The sequence below is a fragment of the Lynx canadensis genome, chromosome D1 (assembly GCF_007474595.2).
Source record: "Lynx canadensis isolate LIC74 chromosome D1, mLynCan4.pri.v2, whole genome shotgun sequence".
NCBI classification, from domain to species: Eukaryota; Metazoa; Chordata; class Mammalia; order Carnivora; family Felidae; genus Lynx; species Lynx canadensis.
The window spans coordinates 53,016,296-53,036,621 of record NC_044312.2 but is presented as its reverse complement, the minus strand read 5'-3'; positions in this window follow the sequence as shown (position 1 = coordinate 53,036,621).

Genomic DNA, 20,326 nt, shown 5'->3' with positions numbered 1-20,326 from the left:
CTTGATTTTCCCTTAACCTATTGCTCACAGGCATTTGAGGATATAGCCAACTTGCAGGTCAGAGGTGATGAAGAGGTTTATTTGACCGGGTTGCTCTGCCCCTTCCCTTTTGGCTTTTCTGCTTTTCCAGCTTTCCTCTCTACTCATTGTCCTCCAGCACCCCCCTCCCCCACCTGCCAGGTCTACTTCGCTATGTCTGAAGACTCAATAATATGCTCTGCTAAACAGTGGGCTCTTTACTCCAGGCCTATCATTTAGCAGAAATAAAACATTGGCAGCAACTTTAGAATTTGGGTTCCTGTCTCCCCTGCCTATTTCAGTGAGGGCAGGGGAGCAGTTTAGGAATGAGATAATCCTGATATAAATTAAATTATGTCCCATCCTCTTAGAAAGCAAAAGTGGTTACTGTTAATTTATGTTGTAAATTGCAGTGATTTTTATGCCCTCCTCTTGGTTCCTCATCTGACTCCTCTGCAAGACCACATGCTTCCTTGGGGAAAAGCCTGGGTCATACCATCCCTAGGTCCCTCTGAGGACCCATCATAGTGCCTGACATAGCGTAAGGGCCTAGAGGGAGCTGGTGGGGGTGCATTGCTTCTCTAGGTGGTCATTTTCTGGGGAGGTTACCTTCAGAGAATGTAATTTCTTGCCTTGGACTTTTATAGAATGGAAAAAAGAATGTACATACCTGAGAGAGCGTTAAATGGTGGGATATTTTAGGGACTGCTCCCAGGATTACTACTGCTGACTCCTCTTCTCTCTGCCATTACAGGCCCTGGCATCATGGCTCCTTTGTTGGAGGCACTACTTGATTAGGGTGCCTTATTTGGATCAGTGGGGATCCTTCACCAGGCCAGAGAACTCATTCCCTGCCACTCCAGGTGGGCCTGAGTCAGGCACAGTGGGGACAGGGCAAGCAGCTCCCATGCTGGGAGGTCTCCGTGTTAAGTGTCCAACTAATTAACACCACTCAGTGAAGGGGACATCCTTTTGATTAATCACAACTCACAGAGAATTAAGAGACTGAAAAAGCAGCCCTATCACTTACTTAGTACCTACTAGACACTAGGCATCTATACTAAACCTTTCTCTTACCTCTAAATTAAAAAAAAAATGGCTTTCTGGAGGCAATGATGCATATATATTCTTTGCCTTTGAAAAACCTACTTGGGAAATTCTATATAATATGGTCAGGAAAACAAAACTAACCAAGCTTAGAAGTTTGCCTTAGAAGAAATTATTCTTAGAAGTTTGAAGTCTGGGCTTCAAGAATAAGAATTTATGGGTTTAATCTTCAGCTTCTTTATGTCTGTGACAGCCCCTTGAGATTATACCTACAATGAGAATGTGCACACAGTAGGTATTAATTGAATGATTAAAGGGAAGAATAGGTGAGAGGAGATCTTGAAATTGTGATAGGAGGGGACTTTCTCCTCTCCCTGCAGCTGACACTGGCACGCTGAGTGTGCACATAGATGGGAGCCATCCAGTGATGGTGCACAAACCCAGAGCTCTTTGTCCCCAGAGCATATCCATGTCATCTGGAGTTGGGTAGGATTTTAAACTGCTGGTATTATTTTACTAATCACAAAGTGCCTCATTTCTAAGGTACATAATTATTAAAAACAAAAAAACAACAACAACAAAAAACCCGTGTGCCATGCCTTAATTAGTGGAGTTTTTTTCCACTTTATTAATGTACATATAATGGTAGTGAGTCTTTGGTGGCATTTTAGATTTGATGACATACAGTATGTGGAATTACGGTTAAATTTGATTTTTCAACGTTTATTTATTTTTGGGACAGAGAGAGACAGAGCATGAATGGGGGAGGGGCAGAGAGAGAGGGAGACACAGAATCGGAAACAGGCTCCAGGCTCTGAGCCATCAGCCCAAAGCCTGACGCGGGGCTCGAACTCACGGACCGCGAGATCGTGACCTGGCTGAAGTCGGACGCTCAACCGACTGCGCCACCCAGGCGCCCCTTAAATTTGATTTTTATTGGAGTGCCTGGGTGGCTCAGTCAGTTAAGCATCCGACTTTGGCTCAGGTCATGATCTCGTGGTCCACGGGTTCTAGCCCCGCATAGGGCTCTGTGCTGACAGCTCAGAGCCTGGAGCCCACTTCTGATCCTGTGTCTCCCTCTCTCTCTGCCCCTCCCCAACTCATGCTCTCTCTCTCTCTCTCTCTCAAAAATAAATAAACATTAAAAAAATTTGATTTTTATTGACAATTTTATTATCTAAGTCATGCTTTATACTGTTTTGATTATCATTTCTGCTCTCCTAATTCTTCATTGCCTCTGAGTCCTTTTTAACCAGGGAAGAAGATAAAGGTGACAGAGTTGGGCTGCGGTATCTTTTGATTCACAGCAGTGGGCCCTGGTGAAAAAAAAAAAAAAAAAAAAGGAAGACTTCTGCCCCAGGCCAGAGCCCATGTACAGAGAGTCTGGGCTATCCCTCCTCTTACAGTGCCTGTGTCAGACATCACTAATTGATCACCACACTCTTTCCTGTTGAGCTCAGATAAGGGCTCACAATCCTTCTCACTACAGCCTGTGGGTCAGCCACTATCACTTATCTGGGCTTGACAGTCAGGATAAACCTATCCTACATCACAAGCCTTCTAGATCCTATTCCTGGATCAAGCCAAACCATGCCAAAGCCAAAAGGCTTTGCATTTGTATCATGTTTTCCTTGCATTTAGCAGCTATGCTTTAGGCTTCTATTGAGAAATGATACAAAAATTGCCTTAAGAAACTGTTTTCTGAATTTCTGCAGAGATGTTGTTAAAATCATTATTTCCTACATCATTTGGTGCACCTTAAAAGGAATTTTTTTTAAAGAGTTAGCTGCTAGGAAATAGTTCAATACTTTCTATCTCTTGAGAAACAGTTCTTCTTCCTCTAATGATTAACTAACTGGGTCCTCCTTTTGGTTTTGTCGCCAAGTAGCTTAGAGCCAGATCTAAGAGCTCTTTATAGATTTGTTTAGTTATATTTGTGTTCTTTCTCCAGCTCCAATTGTTCACTTTTAGCCTTTATAATTGTATGAATTCCTCTTTTATATTTTATCACACACTATGTTTTCATTGTACTATATATATTCTCTTTTTTAATGTTTATTTATTTTTGAGAGAGAGAGAGACAGAGAGAGAGAGAGAGAGAAAGCAGAGAAAGAGGGAGACAGAGGATCTGAAGCAGTTTCTGAGCTGTCAGCACAGAGCCCGATGCAGGGCTCAAACTTACAAATGGTGAGATCATGACCTAAGCTGAAGTCAGATGTTTAGCCAACTGAGCCACGGAGATGCCCCTGTATTATATCTATTCTTATGGTAAGGCTTCTTTTTAAAAAAAATTTAAATGTTTATTTGTTTATTTTGAGAGAGAGAGAGAGAGGCAGAGACAGAGGGAGAGAGTAAATTCCAAGCAGGCCCTGCACTGTCAGTACAGAGCCTGATGCAGGGCTCAAACTCATGAACAATAAGATCATGACCTCAGCTGAAACAAGTCAGATGCTTAACCAACTGAGCTATCCAGAAGCCCCTTATTGCAAGGCTTCTTATGAGTCATGGTGAGGTAAAAAAAAAAAAATGTTAAATTGGGTGGTCAGTCTATCAGGCCAATAGGAGTTGAGTCAAAGGGAGAAAACGATATGGCCAAAGTTTTCATGGAGGTAAATAGGCAAGCTCACACTACAACTGAAATGGTAACCCTTCAGACCTGGGTGACTGGTGGGCAGCTTCTTTGATGGCACTCACTGACCTTCCACCCTCTGGGTAGTCCCCTCCCCTTTATAGCAGCCTGTGAGAGACCCTGAGCCTGAGACCCAGCTGAGCCACAAAAACTGAGATAATAAATTGCTGCTTCAAGCCATTAAGTTTTGGGTGTTTTGTGTGTGTGTGTGTGTGTGTGTGTGTGTGTGTGTGTAGTAATAGACAACTAAAACAGGAACACTTTATGGCTTAGGCAGGCCTCTCATACAATTCATATGTCAACACTAACAACTAAGTGGTATTGTCAGTCTTGGTGCATAGGGAAGCTTAGAAGGGAGCAATGTCATGGTTAAGTTCATCCAGATAACATCAGGGAACTTGAGATCAGGTTGTCTGATTCCAAGTCCAGTGCCCTTTGCTTGATGACAATGTGTTCTTAACTCAGCGTAGATAGGAGTTCTGTTGTATTGCAATGGACTCATTAGTTAAATTGATGGAACTTGACAACTTTCATCTGTATTCTCACACTGTCGATACAAGAACTTTTTTTTTTTTGGAATGCCTGGAGGCTCCCTCATTTGCTGGAGTTGTAGTTTTGGTGCACCAAGTAGGTTGCACAGTGAATATATTCAGTAATTATAACATTACAACAAACATATATTGAGAATCTGTGTGTCATTTACCTTTATACCTGTTATCTCATTGAATTTATGGAATTAGAGCCTTATGGCTACACACTGAGATAAGATTACAGAAAAGGAAGACAGTCACAGAGCGGTTGAAGGACTTGCCTGAGCTTATCCAGCTAATAAGCCACAAAGACAGGGTTTATATCTTGCTCTGTCCAATGCTAAAGCCCAAAGTTTGATTGGATTCCTCTTCTGTACCTAGATTAATTCCAGAAAACTGGCAAGTGTTAAAGTAGGGGAAGTTTCCTTCTGAAGTTTTCTTTTTTTTTGCCAGTGGAAACAATGTCTTTTTGATAAACCCTAAAACTCTAAAAACAAATTCAAACACCTACTTATACCTCTGTGAAAGTATAGGACTCAGCAGACACAAACTCCCCATTGTATTAAAGGACATCTTCCTGTCCCCAACGGAAAAAGAATAAAGACATTTTGAAATTGGCATCAGCTTCATCTTTAACAGACTCTTCTCAAGGACTTTTACATGTAAACAAGATCGTTAAACACTTAATTTGACATTTATTACCTTTAAATATTCATAAGCTACTGAGTACCGGGAAACACCTACTGCACTGTTCAAGCCTGACTGAGCCTCTCAAAATAGGATGTGCACGTGAATTACTTTCAGGAACCGCCAGGAAACTTCATGGTGCAGCCTTCTCCTCCAAAACTTTAATAGCGCTCACTAAGTTTATAAATGATCCTGTGTGCAAACAAGGTAGTAAACCCAACAAAGCAACCCATGTCTATCGCATGGCATTCTGCTTTCCCTTGAAGGAAAGACAAGTAGGTTTTATCTTGAATTGTTCTCCCAGTCTCTTTCCTTTCTGTTGGTTAAACCACCCAACTCTGGAAGGACTGAAGGCTGCCCCCTTTTCAGTGCTGATAATTGTGACCAATATTTGGCCTCAGTTCTGGGATGTGAGATGAGAAACTGACTTTGCCTGACTGCAGGGAGAAGGAAAATGCTTTTTTTTTTTCCCACTGCAAACATTGTCCTATGTAGATGGGGAAAGAAACCTATATGCCAATATGCTGGTGAAACTCTGGCTGTGCAATGCTTTCTCCTGTTATTGAAGTAAAAAATATTATTTGGGCATGACAATCAGTAAGAATCTGCCTAAGGTTGTGGAGATGGTAGGGATGGGGCAGAGGAAAGAAAGATCTATTTTCACCCTTGACAACTCCTTAGGGCAAAGTCTCATAATATTGTTGATGCTGCAGTTATCAGTATCATATTTCTTTCATATTGATCCTAATCATAATAATAGTCATCATACCATTTTATAAGGACACTGAGTCTCAGGGAGTTTGAATGATGAGTTCAAGGTTGCATACCTGGGAGTCAAACTCAACTATTCTGACCCTTAGGACTCTTCACACTATAAACACTTAATTTTAAAAGTTCTACCCCCATCTGTTGGAATTTCCCAGCACCCTGTGAAAGAACTAGAGATTCAGAGTATGAATCAGAGGAGACCAAGTGGCGATGGTCCCATGGAAAAGGAATTAGGCCTGTTTTGTATGGTTGGAGATAACAGAATTAGATCAATGGGTGGAAACCCAAAGAAGTATATAAAAAGAATTCTCCAACCATCAATCCTATTCAATACAGTCTGTCGGAACATTTGATTGGGATACTATGGCTGGGATTCCTGGGTTAGGTAAGGACTTGAAGAACTTGAAGGAGCTCAGATTCCAAAGCGTACTGGGTTGCTGAGTACAGAGGCCTCTGTTACAGCCCCACTTGATGCTCGATGAAGTTCACTAATGTAAAACTAATGTAAAAACATCAAGATTTCACAGGCATGCTACAGGGCCCTACAAATGCTTGATTTGAATTCGAATTTTAAAAATCTTATTTTTTCCCCAATGTAACTAGGAAAAAAAAAACCCTTGAAATAGAATCCCTAAACATATGGGAATTTAGTAAGTGATTAAAGGTGGCAGTTTCTTTTTTTTTTTAAATTTTTTTTTCAATGTTTATTTATTTTTGGGACAGAGAGAGACAGAGCATGAACGGGGGAGGGGCAGAGTGAGAGGGAGACACAGAATCGGAAACAGGCTCCAGGCTCCGAGCCATCAGCCCGGAGCCTGACGCGGGGCTCGAACTCACGGACCGCGAGATCGTGACCTGGCTGAAGTCGGACGCTTAACCGACTGCGCCACCCAGGCGCCCCTAAAGGTGGCAGTTTCAAAAAAAAAAAAAGTCTTCAAAAATATTTTGAAACAAATGGTTAGCCAGTAGGACAAAAACATAAAGCTGGACCCCCTTCTTTTAATGAAAATAAATTCCAGCTTAATAAAAAACTTAAACATTAAAAGTATTAGAAAATATGTTTGAAGATGCATACACATAAACACACAAATGTACATACACAGCACATATGACAGGTAAAGGGATGGTTTGCTTAGTCTGTATGGAACTTTTTAGTGCATAGTTTGAAGTTCTTGCATATGTGTCATTGAGTAGGAAAGTTGTAGCTCTATATTTCTTGGTTATTAAATGTGAGGCTTAAAATTGATGTGGAGCCAAAGACCCTAAACCAAAGAACAAGGCCGGAGGCATCACAATCCCAGATTTGAAGATATACTGCAAAGCAACAGTAATCAAAACAGTATGGTACAGGCACAAACATAGACACAGAGATCAATAGAAAAGGATAGAAAGCACAGGAATAAACTCACACCTATATGGTCAATTAATCTACAACAAAGGAAATAAGAATATATGATGGGGAAAGACCATCTCTTCAATAAATGATGTTGGGAAAACTAGACAACTACATGCAAAAGAACAAAGCTGGACCATTTTCTCATACCTTACACAAAAGTAAATCCAAAATGGATTGAAGACCTAAAAACAGGACCTGAAACCATAAAACTCCTAACAGAAAACACTGGCAGTAATCTCTTGGACATCAGCCTAACAACATTTTTCTGGATATATCTTCTCAGGCAAGGGAAACAAAAACAAAATTAAAAGCTTTTGCATAGTGAAGCTTTTCATCAACAAAATGAAAAGACAACCTACTGAATGGGAGAAGATATTTACAAAAGATATATCTGATAAGGGATTAATATTCAAAATATATTAATACTCATACAACTTGACACCAAAAACCCAAATAATCTAATTAAAAATGGGCATTTTCCTAAGGAAGATATACAAATGGACATCAGACATTTAAAAAAAAAATTTAGTGTTTATTTATTTTTGAGAGAGAGAGAGAGCATGAGCAGAGGAGGGGCAGAGAGAGAGGGAGACATAGAATCCGAGGCAGCCTGCAGGCTCTGAGCTGTCATCACAGAGCCTGATGTGGGACTCGAACTCATGAGAACTGTGAGATCATAACTTAGGCCAAAGTTGGATGCTTAACCCAGCTGAGCCACTCAGGCGCCCCTGGACATCAGACATTTAAAAAGATGCTCAGCATCAGATAATTATCAGGGAAATGCAAATGAAAACCACAATGAGTTATCATATAAAATATTATTTATATTCGTAAAGTGGCTGGTATCAGAAACATAAGAGATAATAAGTGTTGATGAAGATGTTGAGAAAAGGGAACCCTTGTGCATTGTTGGTGCGAATGCAGCCACTGAGGAAAATAGCATGAAGATTTCTCAAAAAATTAAAAATAGAAATACCTTAGAAGCCAGTAATTCTACTGCTGGGTATTTACCCAAAGAAAATGCAAGCACTTATTCAAAAAGATATAAGGACCCCTGTGTACTACATTATTTACAATAGCCAAGGCATGGGAACAACTCAGGGGTTCATTGCTAAGTGAATAGATCAAGAAGATGTAGTATATACATACAATGGGATATTACTCATCTATAAAAAAAAGTGAAAATTTTCCATTTGCAACAACATGAATAGACCTACAGGGTATTATGTTAAGTGAAATAAGTCAGACAGAGAAAGACAAATACAATATGATTTCATTTACATGTAGATCTAAAAATAAAATAAATGAATAAACAAAAAGCAAAAACAGAAAAAGACTCATAAATACAGAGAACAAACTGGTGGTTGCAGTCTTTGATTATCATTGATTTCCTTTTATCTTTTTTTGCCTTTGCCACTAGGATGCTCAGAACTACATACTTTCATCTGAAATAGTGCCTATAGCTTAAGATTTCTACGATAATCATCTCTTTTCTCTCCCCATCACTATTTGAATTCTTTCCGTTAAGTGTATTTGTTCTTCTACTATCTATAGATTTGTGACCTTTTGTGCTTTTTTTTTTGGGGGGGGGGAGGAGGGTATATTCATTTAAAAAATATAACAAATATTTATTGCATATCTTTTAGATTTCAAGTACATTTCTAGGTGCAGAGACATTAGATAAGGCAAAATCTCTGGCTTCATGGAGTTTACATTATAATAGGTTGAAGTAGACAATAAGCAAATGAACGTACAATACATCAGGAAATACGAGGTATGGAGAAGAATGAAGCAAAGTAAGTGGGCAGAGGGTGTTCGCTGAAAGAAACGTCTCATTTTAGGTCACAAGTGGTCTTTCTGAAAAAATAAGACTAGAACAGAAACTTGAATAAAGAGAGGGAGAAAGAAAACAGTGACATCTGAAGAAAGACCCATCCAGTCTGAGAAAGCAGCAAAAGGCAGGAGGTATGAGCAAATTTGATAAATTCAAGGAGAATCCAGACGACAGTGGCTGCTGGAACAGAATGAGTGAGGGACAGGGTAGTGGGAGATGAGGCTAGAGAGGTAACATGGAGCCTCAGACAATCTACGTAGACATTTAAAAAATGAGAATAACAGATGTGATTGCATTTCTCCCTAGGCCAATGGAAATGACTTGGATGCCAACTCTATTCCCTCATACACTTGTTCCCTTTTGCTATCCACTCACTTCTGGGGATGCTATTGACCACGGCAGGGCCAGAGTCTTTCTAAAGAGCTCAGAAACCATAGACATCTTATTATTCTTTAGGTTCTGCCTTTGTTCAGACCACTTCTCTATAAATGCTAATGTCTTCAGCCTTCTAGAGAAGACCTTTTTGGCTCTCAAGCTAGTCTCGGTCAAGAGCTGATCCAGAAGTGGAGATTAACCTTGACACTTCAGGCCTCACATCTTGGCCGCCAAAATAATGGTGATGATGGGCAGTGACAACAATAGTACTCTACCATTTATCAAGTACTTACTCTATGGTAGTCCTAACAATCACACAGTACAGCTAATATTCTCAATTTGTAAGTGAGGGAACTGAGGCGAAGAGATGGCACAGACATTGCCTTAGGCCTCACATCTTGGAAGTGATGAGTAGGTGTTTGAACTCAGGTCTATCCCACTCCACAGAATGAACTCTTCCCACAAAAGGAACCTTCTGAGTAGGAAATCCAGGGTCCTGTGGGGTCACGAAAAAGCAGCTTACTCCAAATGCATGCCTTTTTTGGCCTCAGCTCAAGGACAGGGCCTCTCTCCTTGTACCTGATTGAAGTTCCAGCTACTTGTTAGAAATCACCTTGCTGGTATTTTCCAGAATCTGGTCCAGGGAAAGGGACCCTGTCCATCATTACCTGTGAAACCACTGAAGCAAATTCTCTCTAAGTGTTATGGACAACTGTCACTTTCTGAACCTTGGACATTACTGTTGATAGGCATTTTAGATGCTATACTTTAAACACCATGATTCAGGACAAGGTTTGCCACATTTTTTTTTTTTAGTCCATATAATTTAAACTTATGGTTACTTGCTTCAGAGACAGTCATTTGGCTAGTGATTTTTAGCCTGAGTTCCAGACAGATCCTGCCTGGTTACTCTTCTTTCTGAGATCCCCTGGGTTATGATCTTTTCCTTGATGTAAGAACATATTCTACAAATGCAGAACTATTTTGAACATTTTTGCCAAGATTTTATCCCTTATGTGCTTGCTTTTTTGGGATATGTTCCAAATATATGGATATATAGCAGTACAATTTATGGGGAGGTAGATTGCTGTGTTTAAAACCTGATATTTCAAGGGCAGATGAAAGTTTTTTCAAGAATTAAGAAAACACTTCATCACATTTCTTTGGCAGAGTACCTCGATGTGTTTCCCTTGAAATCCTCAAAAATTAAGACCATACTGTATTCATTTTTAAATTATAGAAAATGAGCAAAAGAAGAAGTGAATAGAAGAAAAGAAAGACGTATTTTGCTGAAAGCAGAGTTTTCCTAAACTGCTTGGTCACATAGATTCATTTATTTGTTTAAAGAAGGAATTGGGAGACTTTATTTGTAAAGGGCCAGATCATAAATGTTTTAGGCTTTGTAACCATATAATCTCTCATAACTATTCAAATCTGCTGTTGTAACATAAAAGCAGCCATAGACAATAATAACTGAATGGGTGTCACTGTGTTTCAGTAAAACTTTATTTTATAAAACTTTATTATTACAAAGCAGAATTTTCTAACTTCTGTTCTAATAAAAGACTACCTACTATGTGTCTGCCTATGCCAGCAACAAGATAAAAACAAAGCTAACCAGAACTGGAAAGACTGTCACATATTATCTATTTCAAGTCCTTCCTTTAATCTATGAGGACTCGTTAATAACTCAAGGTGACACAGCTTCTTAATAGCAGCATCAAGAAATGAACACATTTATTGACTATCTACCATGACAAAGATTGCTGTTGTCTCTCATATCCATTTTCCACATCTTCTTTGGTAATGGAACCCCAGAGTTATATCCAGATTCATGGCCACTAGAATCAAGGTTGTATTTCCCAGCTTCCCTGCCCTTTGAGTATGGCCATTTAATTAAGTTCCATTCAATGTTTGTGTGCTACTTAGAGGAAGTGTCCTTAAAAAAAGCCACGTCATCATTTTTCTTCCCTTTCTCTTTTCTGCTGACTGGAATGTGAATGTGATGGCTAAAGCTTGAATAGCCATCTTGCACCACAGTGAAAGCACTGCACTGAGAAGGGTGAAACAATGAGAGATAAAGTGCTCAGGTGCCTAATGCTATGGAACACTGCGTCTCGACTGAGCTCTCTCTAGACTTCTTTTATTTCAGCACATTGAAGATGTTATTCCATTGCCTTCTAGTTTGGATTGCATCCAATTAGAAGTCTGTAGTCACTCTCATCTTTGTTCTTTTAGTAATGTATCATTTTCTTTCACTGCTTTTAAGATTTCCTTTTTATTGTGGATTTTTAGCAATTTGATTATTATGTGTGTTGTGATTTTCTTTGTGTTTATACTTTTTGAAGTGTGTAAAACTTGAAAATTTTTAAGCCATTATGACCATATATATATTTTTTTTCTTTCTTTTTTTATTTTTTGTCCCTGCTCTTCTGCTGGTTTCTGGAATTTTAATTACATGAATGCTGGGTTGCTTTGTATTTTACTGCAGATTACTAAGGCTCTGTCTTACTTTTCCAGTTTTTCTCTTTCTGATTCTGTTTGGATAGTTTCTATAGTTTTGTCTTCAAGGTCACTGATTGCTTTTTTCTGATGAATCTAATTGGCTGGTAGACCTAGCTAGTAAATGCTCATTTAAGATATTGTAGTTTTCAGCTCTGGAAATTTTATTTGTCCTCCTTTTTAAAAGTTTCCATTTCTCTCTTCATTATGTTCACATTTTCCCTGAAATCCTCAAACATATTTATAATAGCTTTTAAAAAGTCTTTGCTAAGCGGCAAAATCCACACTATGAGCAACTCTACTAAGGTCAGAAGGCTGGATTTATCCACGCACAAACTATACAAAAAAGAAAAAGATGCAGCAGGACTCTATATTAAAAGAAAGGTGCATCAATTTTTTAAATGAGTGAATATTTTAAAAAGCATTTTCTAGGGATACACATTTGGGTGATTACTATAAAAGTCTGAATAATGGTCACTTATGAAGGAAAGTAGAAGGACTATAATTGAAACCAGGCATGTGGAAGAGGTGTCTGGGGTGAGGGGCAAATTTCTATTTCCTGACTTGGGTGGTCATTACAAATGTTTTAGCCTTACGGGTATTTATTAAGCTATGTATTTGATTTGGAAGGGGGGTGTCTTTCTGTGCTTTGTTTTACAATAAAGCTGCTTAATTAAAAAAAAAAAGAAGTCTTTGCTAATTCCAAAATATTTATAAATTCTGTATCTCTTTCTATTGATTGATTTTTCCACCCTGGCTATGGGTCACATTGTCCTGCTTTTTCACATGTCTAGTAATTTTTATTGAATGCAAGATATTATGAATAATATGTCTTTATTTATTTATTTATTTATTTATTATTTATTTATTTATATTTAATATTTATTTACTTATTTTTAAGGGAGAGAGAGCACAAGTGGGGAAGGGGTAGAGAGAGAGAGACACACACACAGAATGTGAAGCAGGGTCTAGGCTCTGAGCTGTCAGCAGAGAGGAAGATGTGGGGTTAAAACCCCCAAACTGTGAGATCACGACTTGAGCTAAAGGTGGACACTCAACCAACTGAACCACCCAGGCACCCCCATACTATGTTTTTAAATGTCTAGGCTTGGGGCACTTGGGTGGTCAGTCGGTTAAGCATCCGACTTTGGCCTAGGTCATCTCATGGTTCATGAGCCTGAGCCCTGGGTTGGGCTCTGTGCTGGTAGCTTGGAGCCTAGAGCCTGCTTTGGATTCTGTGTCCCTCTTTCTCTCTGCCCCTCCCCCACTCACGCTCTGTCTCTCTCTGTCTCAAAAAATAAACATTAAATTTTTTTTTAAAAATGTCTAGATTTTGTTATCTTCTTTTAAAGTGTACTGAATTTGACGTTGGCAAGTGGTTAATTTACTTTCAGATCAGCTTGATCTTTTTGAGCTTAATTTTGTTGTTGTTGTTGTTAGTGCAAGTCAAGAGCTTTAACTCTAAGGATAGTTTAGCTCTCTTCCTAAGATGTAATCTTTCTGGAGTCTCTACTGAATATTTACTGAGTGTTCAATGAGATTGAAATTCTGGGAGTTGTTCATCTTACAGCTTTCTCGTAGTTATTTTCTTTTTATTAATTATTCTTTGCCTGGCCTCATGGAGTCTCATCCTACATATGTGCAGGTTAGTATTATGCCAAAAATTCAAGGGGATACCTATGCTGAATTTTTGGAATTCTTTTTCTCTATGGCTCCTTCTTATCTGGTATAGTATTCTTCATTTCAGCTTCTTCAGTTTTTAAAATACTCTAGTTTTACAAGGCTGTTATATTTTTCTTGGGTTCCCCTCACTGTATCAGAGAAAATACCACCAGGTAGAAATCTGGGGCAATCATGAATCCCACCTTCTTTGTTTCCTTTATTTCAAGGACATGGACATGCATTGATTTTTGTCCAATGTCTGAAAAACTTGTTTTGTATAGTTTGTTCAGTTTTGTAGTTGTTTATGGTAAGAAATCTAGTCTAGTACAATTAATTACATTAATTACATCACAGCAGGAAGATTATACTTCTGTGCAAAAAAAAGAGAGAGAGAGAGATAGAGAACAAGAAGTGTCTACTTGTATCTTGTTTAAACCACTGCAATTTTCCATTTTTCTATTATTTGTAGACAAATCCAATATTAAATACTTCACTATGCCAAGCACTAAGTTAGGTGTTTCAATACATTATTTCATAGAACTGATTTACCCTCATGAAAATTTCATAAAGTAATAGCTATTGTTACTCCCATTTTACAGATGAAGAGAAATGAGTTGTAAAGGAAAAGAAAATGGAATTAAAGAGTTTTTAAAAATCTTATCAAGCGGTTAATAAGGATCTGTCTGAATGATCACAGAGAGAATGAAAAGCTACCTGAAAAACATTGGGAAGGTAGTATTAGCTGATATTAAGGAGTGATTCATATGGAAAGAGAGAAAGAAATTGTGATTCTTGGTATCTAGCATAATATAATAGTATCCTGAATATATGGAGGAAGATTCAATGACGGTTACTATGCATACTAAGGCAGGAAAGAGCTTGGTGATGTTGTATAAAGAAGATAAAAAGTTGGCATGCCCTGGGTGGCTCAGTCAGTTGAGCATCTGACTCTCAATTTGGGCTCAGGTCATGATCCCTGGGTCATGGGATTGAGCCCCACATCAGGCTCTGCTGATGTGCATGGACCCTGCTTAAGATTCTCTGTCTTTCTCTGCCCCTCTCCTCTGCTCAAGCAATCTCTCTAAAATAAAAAATAAAATAAAATAAAATATTAAAGAAGTTTAAAACTCAAGGCAACATATGGCACTTTGATTATAATATCACTAATCAGAAACTCAAAATCCTTAATTTTTATTTTTGCAAATATATAACTAGAATTTTACTTTTTGTGATTTCTTGCTATCACAGAAGACTTCTATGGATATGGGGACAGTGCAATCAGCACAGTGTAGAGTGGCTTCTCCCTGGACAAAACTTATATACTGGATGCCTCCTTCTTGTGCCTGATCCCAACCTCCTCTAGGCCCAACTTCTTACTCCAGTCACTACCCTGATGATCAGTTTCATGTAGGCTTTGGCAGCTTTACATAGATATGATTGGACAGCACCCTGCCTTGGGCCTCATGCAATGTATCTTTCATTCCTTTCCTGGAACTTCTAAGACACTACAGTATAGGATATCTTATAGAATCTGTTCTATTCACATATATGCAATTAGGAAGTTCAGGGGATTTCAGGGGAGTTAACACCTATGGGACGATTCTTGACCAATGAGAGAAAGAACCTAAGGGATAAATACTTCTTCCTCTCATCCCTCAGGTAGTTCATTGTGAGATGCATTTTATAAGATGTCTGGGAAAGTCCTGGTAGGATTGAGATCCAGTTGCTTTAGTGGTGACCAACTCAATACTGCATCCTTATTTGGCTTTCTCTGTTTCTCTTTTCTCTTACATCTCTTCTCCTGGATCACATTCTCATATATAACCTATGCACAAAGCATGGCCTTAGGTTCTGCTTTAAGACTCCCTACATAGTAGAACAATTCACAGGGAGCAAGTATGAGAGCACTTCAAGTCAGCTTTTTGGCCAGCCTCCTAGAGATGAAGACAGCATAGGGACTAGAAAGATGAAGACAAAAGGAGATGTGACAAATGAGAATAATTTTCTTAAAAAAAAAATAACAGGAGGTAATGTCATCAGGTATATGAAATACCTGATCATGGAATTAAGAGACAAGTGAGCTCTTCAAAGCTTCTCTCGTGACTGTTTGTCTAGCAATCAACTTGGCTTTATGAAGAGAAATTGGACAATTAAAAGCAATTTAACTTTCTCTTAAGATGGATGTTTAGAAAAGGGAGAGATTGGTATATACAATTCTGTTGATACACACTTGATTTCTTTGGATTGACAGGGTTAGGAGTCAATAGGGGCCAGTTGAACTAAACTCTAGATTATAAAACTGACTAAACAATGCTCTTATAATAGCCTCTTAACTGAGCACCTACCTCCTGCATCTTTGCGTTAACTGCAATCAACTGTACTCAACAATAGCTAGAGAATTATTCCTAAGGCTCAGCAATGATAAGACTAGTTCTCTTCATCAGTGACCTTCACTGGCTCCCTATTGCTTAGTTTAGCATTCAAGGCCTTCTACAAGATGTTCCCAATTTATCCAAATTTCAGTTAAATTCTGCTATTATCATTCCTGGAGTGCCCTCTATACTTTCCTGTCTTTGGGTTATTTCCTCTGCCTAGAATGCCCTTACTTAACTATGTCTGTGGTAGACATATCCATCATTTGGGAATGTCACCCCCTCCCAAGTGCCACTTTCTTGCAAAGCCTGAATAGCCAACCAGGGGTGACCACTCCAATAGAATAGATGAGGACTCATGCATTTTCATGTTCTTTTAGGAGAGTTGAGGACACTCCTTGTCCTTTTTCTTTCCTTCTCCCAAAGATTTGGGAGTTGAGCAAACCACCTATTGAGGAAAGTTGGAAGAGCTCACTTGATCATTTATAAAATAGGTGATAATAATACTACTAGTAATTGAGCACTTATTGAGCTCAATTACTAATTGAGTAATTATTGAGCATTTATTATATACAAACTCCTTTATATGTATTGTCTAACCTATTTTTATTATGTAGCATCTCATCCATTCCTCATAATAAACCTACAAATTGGGAATTGGGGTTCTCTTTTTATTCCCATTTTACAGATAAGAAAACTGAAGCAGAGGGTGACCAACTGAGTTACCTGAAGCCACTCAGCTATTTAAGAAGCTGTTTCCAAATTGTTTGATTCCCAAGACCCAGGCTCGTAAAGAGTGAGTTATGTGGCCCCCCATAAACATATCATGGTGCCAAACTCAGGGGGTTACTGGAAGGATTAAATGCTAATACATTTACCAAAGGGACAAGCACTGTGCCTGTAATAGGTATTCAAAACATGTGTTTTTCAAGCCCAGCTACACCTTTCAAGGAGAACATGCTAAATACCTGTTAGAACCCCATCTCTCTCTCTAACACCTCCTCTTTGATTCTACTATGGAATTATAAGAGATTAGAAATGGCAAGAATATTCACCATTTATCAAGCCAGTGCTAAGTCTTGGAGACAGAAAAACCCCAGTATTTTTCCTTATTGAAGTCAAATTCCAGCAGAGAGGACTGACATCTAGGATATGCAAAATACTGCCTTCTGTAACAAAGGTATGCCCAAGATGCCCAAGGATCATTCACTCTAGAAACATTTGGCCCATGGTGTTCTAGGTCTTAGACATATACAGATTTTCAAAGCACAGGATCAAGAGCAGTTAGTTCTACTTAGGGCAAGTCAGAAACATTATGGGGCCAAATGACCACTGCTAAAAAGCTACTGATTCCCAGTCTTTCCACTCCTGCATGAACACCCCTCTGTTGGAGGTTTACTGAAGTATCTTGCCTTCACCCATGTGCCTAATTTCTGGGCCATACTTTGGAAATGTGTGCTTTGTGACTGTGCTCTAGACACATCCGGGAGGGGAGTGATAGTTGACTTTCCTTGGGGGGTTTGGCATTTCACAATTAAGATATGTAAAACTCACATCACACCCTTTCTGTTGGTATCTGGGCATGGCTCCCTTGTGGTAGCATGTCCATTATGGCTTCATGCCTTTTCTTTTCAGCCTTCACATTGCATTGCTGTTGTCAGTATTCATACTACAAGAAGAACTTTTTTGATTGGGGAATGTACAACACAGAAACTCCCCAACCTATAAAAGAGCACAACTGAGGGTGTGAAAGTTTTCCAGAAACCAATGAATGAATGTTGGAAAGATGCTAAAATATGCAGATCTTTAATTTCCATTTCTGTAGAAATTGCCCCCATGAGCCTTTGAAATTTTAAGGAAGCTGTTTGGATTACTGTTGAGTGTTAGGGGAGGGAAACACATTAATTGAGCAAAACTTTGTGCCCTGCACTGTGGGCAGAAAGGCTCATGTAACATTTATTGGGGGTCTATACCCAGGTGTTATGATCTGAATTGTATCTCCCCTAAATTCATATATTAAAATTCCAACTGCCAGTACCTCACAACATGACTGCATTTGGCGATAGGGTTTTTAAAGAAGTAATTTAGTTACTCTGAAGTCATGGGGGGTGGGGTGGGGTTAATGTGATGTGACTGATGTCTTTATAGCAAGAGATTACATCATGGTCACAGACTGTGGGAAGACACCAAGAGAAGACAGCCATCTACAAGCAAGGAAGAGAGGCCTTAGAAGAAACTGACCGAACCAACATCTTGGTCTCAGACATTCAGCCTCTAGAACAGGGAAGAAATAAATTTCTTCAAACCATCCAGTTTGTGGTATTTTGTTTTGTCAACCTTAGCAAACCAATATAGCAGGAACTGGCAAACTTTTTCTTAAAGAGTTAGATAGTAAATATTTTAACTTTTCCAGGCAAAATGTTCACTATTGCAAACGTCCAACTGTGCTGTTATTGAGCAAAAGCAGCTATAGACACTAGGAAAACCAAGGGGCATGGCTGTGTGCCACTAAAACTTTATTCACAAGAACAGAGAGTGGCCGGATGTGGCTGTGAGCCACACTTTGCTGACCCCTAATCTATACTGACCAGGTTTTGTGCTGTGTGAATGAAGCTTGACACTGCCTGAAGGATTTCACAGTTTTGAAAGGGACATACAGTAAAATAGTTCTATATAGATGGTTAGTTCCTGAGTGTGGGAAATTCAGGATGTTGCAGGAGCAGAGGAGGAGTATGTGGTCGAACCTGGAGTTGGCCGGGTAACAACTATGAGGGTTTCCTTGGGGGAGCTTAATGCCTGAGCTATGTATGTATTGAGAAACTTTTATTTGATAATTTCTTTTTATTCTCCAAAATAAAATCATGGTCTTCCAGAACTTGGGATAAGGTCTTAGGCCTGCAGGCCTGACATCTCTCCATGTGTAAGAAGAGTATGGCCATGGGGCACCTGGGTGGCTCAGTCGGTTAAGTGGCCGACTTCGGCTCAGGTTATGATCTCGCGGTCCGTGAGTTCGAGCCCCGCATTGGGCTCTGGGCTGACAACTCAGAGCCTGGAGCCTGTTTCAGATTCTGTGTCTCCCTCTCTCTCTGACCCTCCCTCATTCATGCTCTGTCTCTCTCTGTCTCAAAAATAAATAAACATTAAAAAAAAATTTTAAGAAGAGTATGGCCATGGTCTCCACAGCACTCCTGGGTCAGCTGGGCAAGGACCTAGGACTGTTTCCTTCCCAAAGTGGGGTTCCAGACCCTTCCTCAAGCTGTCTTACTCTGCAGTCCACTGAGTAAAAACAATGGCCTTCACCCCAGGATGATGGCCTCTCTAACTCCTGCATTCCATGACTATACCTCCCAGCTGGCTGGCCTGCATCCAAAACACTGAAGGACCCATTTGAGAAGCCCCTGTGCCCACCAAGTCCTGATGCCCAGAGACTGACCACGCTTCTTTTTGTAGACACTGTCTAAGTCTCTCAAATAGCACTTCTTTTCTGCAGGATGCCAGAGTGAGGAGGGGACTTGGAGCTTGGAAGGATCAGCTTCCGCATTTTGTAGATTGGGAGAAAGTGGCCCAGAGAAGGCAGTGGTTTGCTCCAGCTTCACACAGTGGCAGGCCAGGACAGAATTCAGACTTTCTGCCTCTGGCACTGAAGGCAAGGGTTGGTTTCTTGGACTCCACATGGGGCTCCCTGAGAGAGGCTCAGCTCTTACAATAAGATGTTCTTCCAGATAGCTTTCACTACTCTAGTATTGGGAGGGGGCATGGCATTTTTTCCAGTTATCAAATTAATCTACGTTAATTGCAGAATATCTGGAAAGTATAGAGAAGTATTAGTAAAAGGAACATCTATCTATGGTCTCATCTTTCTGAGATAATCACTATAAACATGTTCACACACATTTTCTTTACGTTGTTTTGCTAATTAAGAAAACCTATAACTGATCTGTTTTTAATACAATGTTAAATTTTACTTTTTTATTTAGTATTATAATCACTTATCAAAACTATCATATTGCCTTCCTTTGGCTCGGTGTCAAGGTTGCCTGAATAAAGCTTTCTCTGGGCAACAAGTGACCTATAAGCCATTGGCCGGTGGAAGGAGCCCTTGAAATGGTATCAGGAGCTCCCGCCGGGGACTTGCTGGTGAGCTGGTCTGTTTTGGTCTAGCCCTCACTTTTTTCATTTTTATAGAGTGAGCTGATCTGAATGCCCTCCAAAGTCTCTTCTGGCTCCAGGATGCTGTGCTATATGCACTGCTCTTTCTAGAAAATTGCTCAGATAGGTTTGCTGACAGGTGGTTAAGAAAATTTCCAAACTAGCTTTCCTCAAATACATTATTTTGAACTCACTGACTGTATCGGGCATGCTTTGAACAATTAAAGAAGACAGATTGCCCCACAGGGGCAAACAGCTGAATGCATAAATTAGGTAGCATATTTCATATCATGCCACTGTTTAACAATATTTTGAAGGAGAAGTAAATGTGGGAAAGTGGCCTCATTTTGGAGGGCC